At 43.9% G+C, this 9,083-nt stretch overlaps 1 pseudogene; it reads left to right on the top strand.

Moving 5' to 3' along the window:
• The first annotated feature begins 1,811 nt into the window (after window positions 1–1,811).
• LOC122542961 lies at window positions 1,812–5,850 on the top strand (annotated as a pseudogene).
• Window positions 5,851–9,083: the final 3,233 nt, after the last annotated feature.

Below are 9,083 nucleotides of genomic sequence, written 5' to 3'. Positions count from 1 at the left end.
CTTTTGCCCGAATCGTCAATTTTCCTGCTCCTTAGATACTGCCTGACCTGCTGTGATTTTCCAACACCACACTCTCGACTCTGATCTCCACTCTCCGCAGTCCTCACTTTCTCCCAGTACTGAGGGAGTGCTGCACTGTCTGAGGGTCAGCACTGAGTGTGCATCACATTGTCAGAGGGTCAGTACTGGCATTGCACTGACATGACAGTTTCTGATGCGCTGCTGTGAACCGAAAACAGGAATTGTTTATTTCCACAGATACTGCCAGGCGTGCTGAATACTTCCAGCACCTTTTTTTTTAATTTCTGTTATCTAATATCTGCAGCATTTTGTTTTGGTACATAAATGTAACACTGAGAGCCAACAATTTGGAGGACAATTGGAACGATTTACTTTATTGAAATGGGAGTGGAATACAAGAATAAGAAGACTTTGCTAAGCTACAAGTCATTAGGGCTTTGGATGAGACCATCCCTGGAGCACTGTGTAGAGTTTTTGCATATTCTAAGAATGCACTGGAAACAGTGTATTGGTTCAAATCAGAGGAAAAACAATGCACAGTGCTGGTTCACTTCTTTCGGCCAAGGGATGTCTTTTATCATGTGGTCTGCATTCATTGTATGCTTGGATTCAGGACAGATTACCTGAAGACAAAGCAGTGTCAAAAACTGTCTTCAGGCTTAAATGTCAAAGTAACACTCTTTATACTACATTATTACTCAATACTGTTGTGCATGGGTATCATAGATACACCAGGCTATGAACTTATAGTTCCATTAGGTAAGGACTAACCTATCCTCCTTGTGTCTTCATGCCTTGTATTCCCAAAATTCAGCTCATTTGCAAGTATTTAACTCCATGCACACTATAGCATTTATACTCAGTGATGTGCAGCTCTGTGATATCATTGCAAAATTGCTCCAGTGTCCTAAGGTCCTTACACAACCAAATGAGAGGGTAGCCCCCTATGATTAGAGGCTGAGTAAATTGGACATATTTGTTTTGAAGAATGAATCTTCCAACTGAATTCTCATTGTGGGAGTGCAGTCTCAGGCAGATTGGTTCCAGTGGAAGACACTGAACTGAGGAACTGCACTTTCGTGGACTTCTGACATAATTCTCTGAGCACTTTCCTGAGCAGCTGAGCTTTCTGTTTACACTCGCATCTTCCAATGTCCTTTGAAACAGTCAGTCTCCAGAGGTCACAGCCTGTCACATGGTTGTCAATATTTGCCATCTTCATATCTCCTTTGTACGTGCTCTTGGAGTGAAGGTTTCAATGCCCTCAGGATATGATTCAGTGGCTTGTTGGACTGCCCTCTCCTTCCTTAGTTAGAGACAAAAAAACTGCAAATACTGGAATCCAAGGTAGACAAGCTGGAGGCTGGGAGAACACAGCAAGCCAGGCAGCATCAGAAGGTGCGGAAGTCAAAGTTTCGGGTGTAACCCTTCTTCAGGACTGGTGGTGGACGTAAGGGGAGATGCTAATAAAGTGAGGGGTGCTGGTGGTGAGGCAAGGATAAGTGAAGACAGGTAGGGGATACGACCTGGTTGGTCAATGGGAGGAATGAATCCAGACCAACCAGGTTGAATTCTCTACTTGTGTTCATATATTCCAACCTCACCACCAAACATCCCCCCCTTCCCTGCGCCCAACCATCTGCAGCCACCCTACACCCACCCTCAGTCCTGAAAAAGGGTTACCCCCGAAATGTTGACTTCTCCACCTGCTGTTGCTGCCTGGCTTGCTGTATTCTGCCAGCCTCCCACTTGTCTGCCCTCTCCTTCCAGCAGTAAAGAAGTTTATGCAGATGCTACAGGTGTGCTGGTTTCCCGTGCGAGAAGAGTTCAGGCAGTGCAGCGTCAGCACTTTGAAATTTATCCCTGGCAGGTGAGTCAATAGCCTTGTGAAGCTTCTGCAGAGTACAACTGAGATGAGAGCACACAGAAGAAATCACATGAAGGTGGACTCAAGAAAGAGAAAGAGCACTAGGCACAGTACAGGAGAGGGCATGGAGGAAACTGCAAGACAAAAGGGACAGAGGGCAGGTTGGGGCGGAATGGGGTATATATATATATGTGGAGGTAGGATCTGTATCGTTCAAGATGCTTGAAATGCTATTGCTGCATCTCTGCAGTAGCACGGCAAGAAATCTCAGCATTAGTCTGCTGACAACGTCCCACTTCAACTTTTCGTGACTAATCTCTAAACTTGAAAATTAACAGAATGGGGAATGAGCGACATCATTTCCACCGCAGCAACTTCCTAATATTGCTGCAAGACAAGAAATTATTTTTAAAAACAGGAACCATTTCAATTTAGCTTCACCCTTCTGGTCATTCTGCTTGCTTTTACCGGAAACCCCTGACGTGAAATGTGTATTTTTCTCTCTTCAAATATTTGACCTGCTTGCTGAGCAGACCCTGGAACAGATGCATAGACCTTTGTGTTATCCCAAGGGATTGTGACCCTCTGAAAATGCAGTAGGCACCACCACAGTTTCAACCACAATGTGTGAGGAGGAGGACAATCAATGCTCAGAAAAAGAACCAAACTGTAATTCAATTCTTTCACAACCAGATTCAATTCTCATTCTGTGTGGATGTTGCTGGATGAGGCTGGGATTCCAGCCACTCAATACAAAGTTTTATCTCTTTCATTAGTTTGAGGTGGCCATGAACTGCACCCCCCTCCAGCCCTTCTCTCTCTCAAATCCTCTTTCTCGCTGTCTCTATCTCTCCCTCTAAATTTCTGTCCTTCTCTGCTCTTCGGTATCTCTCAGTCTTTTTGTTCATGGTTGTATCTCCATTCCTTTCTGAATGATATTTTTGCCTGTTGTTTGTGCTGGACAGGTTGGGGTTGGGGTTGGAGCTTGGGTTGGGGGTTCCCCCACTTCACTCCAGGAGCTCATACATTGCAAGAATGATAGTGAAAGTATTCATCGTGCCATTTCATACTCCACATGTCAGCAACTAAAACCCACACCCAGGCGTCCTGCTTTCACCACATTGCCACACATTACGATCATCCAACTGACATTTCCAGCCCGTCTGAAAACTGCCAACAGTCCCAATATGTTGTGCGCTGGTTTAACCAACATCAACCTCGCTGCTACTTCTTCCAAAGGCCTGTACCGATCTGGGATAGCGGCCTAGCGACAACCTGCTCTGCATGAACTATCGCCAACAGTTCACAGGAAGCACAGTCATTCATCAAGGAGAAGCAGCCTCTCCTGCTAGAGACCAAAACCATTCTGCTGCGTTGTCCCCACACAACCTTTCAGCTCATTGCAGTGGGGGGGATGTCAGTCTCAGCACAGACGATACTTAGGATCTGATATAATTATGAAAAGAAATTGTGTATTCCTATGGTACCTTTCACCATCTCGCAATGACCCAAAATACTTCACAGTCAGTGAAGTGAATTTGAGGTTCTTGTTGTTATAAAGAGAGAGAAAGTGAGGGCTGCAGATGCTGGAGATCAGAGCTGAAAATGTGTTGCTGGAAAAGCGCAGCAGGTCAGGCAGCATCCAAGGAACAGGAGAATCGATGTTTTGGGCATAAGCCCTTCTTCAGGATTCCTGAAAAAGGGCTTATGCCCGAAACGTCGATTCTCCTGTTCCTTGGATGCTGCCTGACCTGCTGCACTTTTCCAGCAACACATTTTCAGCTCTTGTTGTTATAAAGGCAACACAGCAATCAAATTATGTAGAGCAAGATTCTGTAATCACAACATAGTGATAATGACTAATTAATCTGCTTTCCATGATGATGTCTGAAAGGTGTGCAATGGCTCTAGAACACCAGTATGAACTCCCCTGTAGGAGCAAGTTACTGCAGATGCTGCAATCTGTCCTGAAAACAACAAACAATGGAGATCACAGCGGGTCAGACAGCATCCATTCAGTGAGAGAGCAAGCTAACGTTTCATCGTTTCTGTCCAGGTATTCTGTTTCGGTCTTCACGGTGGAAGATACAAGTAATAGAGCAATAATTGATGATACGGAGGCTGTGGCAGGCAAGGACCTAGACACGAACGTTATTACGAAAGAGGTGGTGTTGGGCTAAAGGTAAACCAGTCTCCTGGCCCTGATTAGATTGCATGGCAGAGGAAATAGCAAAAGTCAGTGGACTCAAGTGATTCTATCAGACAGCCAATGTGATGTCGCTGTTCAAAAAAAGGTCAACAAAGGCAGGTAATTATAGACCTGTTAGCTTAACATCTGTAATGGGGAAAAGACTTGAATCTATCATTAAGGAAGAAACAGAAAGGCACCTGGATAGAAATTGTCCCATCGGGCCGATGCAGCATGGATTCATGAAAGACAGGTCATGTTTAACTATTGGAATTCTTTGAGGACATGACAAGTGCGGTGGACAACAGGGAACTGGTGGATGGGGTGTAACTGGATTTCCAGAAGGCATTCAACAAGGTGCCGCAGAAAAGGCTGCTGCGTAACATAAAGGTGCAGACTGCTATGGGTAGTGTATCGACATGGATAGAAGATAGATTAACTGACAGAAAGCAAAGTGTGGGGATAAATGAGCGTTTTTCTGGTTGTTGATCAGTGGTGAGTGATGTGCCTTAGGGTATCAGTGATGGGACTGCAAATGTTTCCAGTTTACATCAATGATTTGGAGTTGGGGGCCAAGGATATTGTGTCAAAGTTCACAGATGACACAAAGATGAGTGGTAGATCAATGTGTGCAAAGGACTCTGAAAGTTTGCAGAGGGTGATAACTAGGTTAAGTGAGTGGGCAAGGGTGTGGCAAATGTAATACATTGTTGGGAGATGCGAGGCCGTCCATTTTGGGAAGAATAACAGAAAAATGAAGTTATATCTAATGGTGAAAGATTGCAGCATGCTGTTAGGCAGAGGGATCTGGGTATCCTTGTTCATGAATCACAAAAAGTTGATTTGCAAGTGGTTGTGTAGAGGATAGCATTCTATTATGGCGATTGTCCCAAGCAAAGATCACTGCTAGATACTGGCTGATAAGCTCCAGGGAGTTGCTAACAGGGAGGAGACTCCCCTCCAGGTTAAATCTGATCTTCCTGGATGGGAGGGGATAAGTGAAATGGTGTCAGGAATGCCAATGCCAGACACAACACTCCTCTAAGTGAGAGAGACAGTTTACTTCAAAGGACAAAGTGTGGTGCCGAAAATACACAAGCGGGTCTGCAATGGGGGGAGTTACTGCAGGACACCCAGGCTGACAGCAGAGAGAAATATGACTGGACGACTACTGAGCTTTGGGACAGCCTGCGCAGTATCAAGTGGGACCTGAAGGATCTGGGTGAGACGATCAGCATAGTGGAATCAAATCCTCGGAAGTTCAAGATTGAGACTGCAGAACTTCAAGAGAGGAAAGTGTCTGTCCTCATATTGAGACAAACTGTGAAGGAAATTAAAGATCACATTACAAGTCCTTCCGCTGTTGCGTTTGGAGAAAGGCGAAACCAACAGAGTCTGCTTGAGGCTATTGAGGATGAGCACTAGCCCATAGACAGACCAGGACCTGGAGAATGTCAACTCTTAGTATGTTGAGGAGCGGACAGCCCAGCATTGGCTGATAATGGAACAGCAAGATGACCAACTGGATCTGGTTCTGGGAAGCAGTGAGGTCCTAAAGAACATGTCAACACCAATAGGTGATGAGTTGGAGGAACAGGCAGTGATACTCGATGAATTTTCCCACAAGTTGGACAGCACTCACTTCTGGCTTGACAACACAATGAGGTAATTGACCAAGCTTTCTCACATAACCAGTGCTCGGTGTCAGTCTTGTGTCATTGTCGTTCTCCTCATCATCCTGATTGTGAGGCTCAGCTTATTATTTATCCTCTGACCATTGATCCTGGGACGTTGAACTGTGAACCACTCGGGTTGCCGGGGGCAAACAGCAACTGGAGCATTCATTAGGAAATAGCAGCAGCCGAAATTTCCCCGGAGCTGGAGTAGAGTTCTTCAAGTGACTAAACCTACTTGCTCTAAGGTTTGTTTTGGATGTCTTGGGCTGTATCCAATATGACTGAACCTGCCGCACATATGTGGAGTCAGAGGAATGTAAAATACCTTTTTTTTACTTTTGGAATGGGTTAGCTTGCACCTATTAGAATGTTTATAGTGGACACTAAGTAGTTACTTTAGAATCAAAACAAAACCTAACCTCCTGCTTCATGGTTTATTCATAAATAATAGTTAACAGCAAACTCCGCTTCCTCCCACTGACAGTCAGAATTGATGGTCAGTTAAGCTGTATGAATGCTAAAGCATTGCAGCGTTCATGGGGAAGGTAATCTTTCAGCTAAGGAATGGAGGTAATGAGGGATTTCCTGGGCTTTGAGCAGGTCTTCAAATAGGTTAGAGTTTCAGTAACTCTCAGTAACCCCTGTGAAAGAATTCCTGCAGTCTGTGTGGCATGATGGCAAATACCCTTGCCAACTTTTATAGGTGCGCCATCGAGAGCATTCTGTATGAATGTATCACTAACTGGTATGGCAACTGTACCATTTAAGATCAGGGATGGTTAGAGAGAGTGGTGAACTCAGCCCGGACAATCACAAAGGCCAACCTTCCATCTACAGAATCCATCTACCAGGCCCGCTGTCAAGGAAAGGCCGCCAGCATTCTCAAAGATCCATCCCACCCTGGCAATGTTTTTCTACAACCTCTACCATCGGGGAGAAGGTACAGAAGCCTGAGCACACACACCAGCCGGTTTCAAAACAGCTTCTACCCTACTGTTGTTAGAATACTGAATGGATTCACAAACTGTTAACATTTGCCTGTTCCTGTGTTTCGGTTTTGCTGCTGTTTCCCTATTATTTACTATCTATGCTACCTAATTCTGTGATCTGCCTGTATTGCTCGCAAGACAAAGCTTTTCACTGTGCCTTGGTACATCTGACAATAAATTCAATTCAATTAAATAGTTGTCTCAACACATGAACAGATTGTGGAAAAATGTTGTTATTTTGTAGAGAGCAATATCTCAACTATACCTCTTGAATTTTACTTCCCCAACCCCACTTGAGTCTGTCTCGCAGTTTGACTTGCACAGACATCTCGCTACTGTCTATTGCAACTCATCAAAACAATACCAGAAGTAGGAACAGGAGTCGGCACTCAGCTCCTAAAGCATATGCTTGCCATTCAGTGCTGATCTTTGACCTCAAATACTGAGTACCTGTATAACTAACATCTCAGTTTCAACATTCAACAATGAGCTTCCTCAGTTCTCTCAGATCGAGAATTCCAAGATTCACAATCTTTGAGTGAAGACACTGAGCTACATCTCAATGGGAAATGGCGAAATCCTTATTCCTGGAATATAGATTATCGTGCACAGAGTTGGAAAGACCTTTAAAAAAGTTGAATAGGATGCAAATAGACAGGTCTCATCTCCATTTCCAACAGTATTATGATAGAAATCCAACAGCGAGGAAGTCACCTCCTGACTCCCATAGCCTGTCCATCATTTAAAAGTCACAAGTCAGGAGTATGGTGGAAAACTCCTCACTTACCTGGATGAGTATAGCTCCAACAACCTTCAAGAAGCTTGACACCATCCTGGACAAAGCAGGCTGCTTGATTGACATAACATCCACAAGCATCCACTCCCTCCACAAACAACGCTCAGTAGCAGCAGTGTGTACTATCTACAGGATGCACTGCCAAAATTCACCAAAGTTTTTTAGCAGCACCTTCCAACCTCATGACAACCATCATCCAGTCAGACAACGGCAGCAGATACATGGGAATATCATCATGGAAATACCAACAGGTTCACTATTTTGATTCCAGAGTTGAGGGGGTTGACTTGTGAGGAGAGACTGAGTAGACTGGGATTGTATTCATTGGAAATTAGAAGAATGAGGTGGAATCTTATAGAAACATGTAAAATTATGAAGGGAATAGATAAGATAGATGTAGAGAGACTGTTTCCACTGGCAGGTGAAGCTAGGACAAGAAGGTATAGCCTCAGAAATAAAGGTAGCAGAATTTGGACTGAGTTGAGAAGGAATTTCTTCAACCAGAGGGTTGTGTATCTATGGAATTCCCTGCCCAGGGAAGTGGTTACCACTACTTCAGTGAATATTTTAAAAACAAGGCTAGATTTTTTTAACAATAAAGGAATAAAAGGTTATAGTGAGAGGGTGGATAAGCGGAGCTGAGGCCACGGAAAGATCAGCCATGATCTCGTAGAGCCAGATGGCTTACTCCTGCTGGCTCTTATGTTCTTATGTTCTATGTATCATCTGCAAGTTCCTCTTAAGCCACTTACCAGTCTGACTTGGAAATATACTGCCACTCCTTCAGCGTTGCTGAGTCAAAATTGTAGAGCTCCCTCCCTTCAGCACATGGATTGGAGCAGTTCAAGAAAACAGCTCTTCACCACCTTCTCAAGGGCAGCTAGGAATGGGCAATAAATGCTGGACCAGCCAGCGATTCCATGTCCTCTAAGTGAAAAAAGATCAAATGTTGCATTTGGAAAAGGGAAGTGGGGTTTCAAGGTGGAATCTTAAACACAAAGGGGCAGCATGAACTCAGTGCTGAGTTCAAACAAGTCAGGAATTGATGGTGTAGATATAAACATGCTTAAAGGGTGGTCAAGATCTGAATAATTATCATACTTTAACAGGAATGCTGTCAATTTTCTTTTGAGAAAGATGGCTTTGATTGATAGGTTTTGATTCACGTTTCAATTGATTTCTTTGTTGATATTTCCCATGGGCCATCACTCTAACATAATGAACATTTGGCTGAATTTCAAAAGATACAATTATCTCAACAAGAGTTTCTGAGTTCATAGTTTAAGTTCAACAGCTCAAAGATGCTCTTAAAGATTTAGCCATCTTTGATGTGAAAATTGAATAAAATTTTGTATGCTTTCATAAGAGATTGCCCATATGAGATTTAGGGTAGAATCCCATATGGGTCTGAGCATTGTGGGCTATTCCAGGATGTGTGGTTAGAGACAATAAAACTACAGATGCTGGAATCCAAAATAGACAGGCATGAGGCTGGAAGAACACAGCAAGCCAGGCAGCATCAGTCCCAAGGTAGGCTTACACCCAA

The sequence above is a fragment of the Chiloscyllium plagiosum genome, chromosome 42 (genome assembly GCF_004010195.1).
Source record: "Chiloscyllium plagiosum isolate BGI_BamShark_2017 chromosome 42, ASM401019v2, whole genome shotgun sequence".
In the NCBI taxonomy this organism is placed as follows: Eukaryota; Metazoa; Chordata; class Chondrichthyes; order Orectolobiformes; family Hemiscylliidae; genus Chiloscyllium; species Chiloscyllium plagiosum.
Note: the sequence above shows the minus strand (reverse complement) of the source record. Positions and strands in the feature narration are given on the sequence as shown.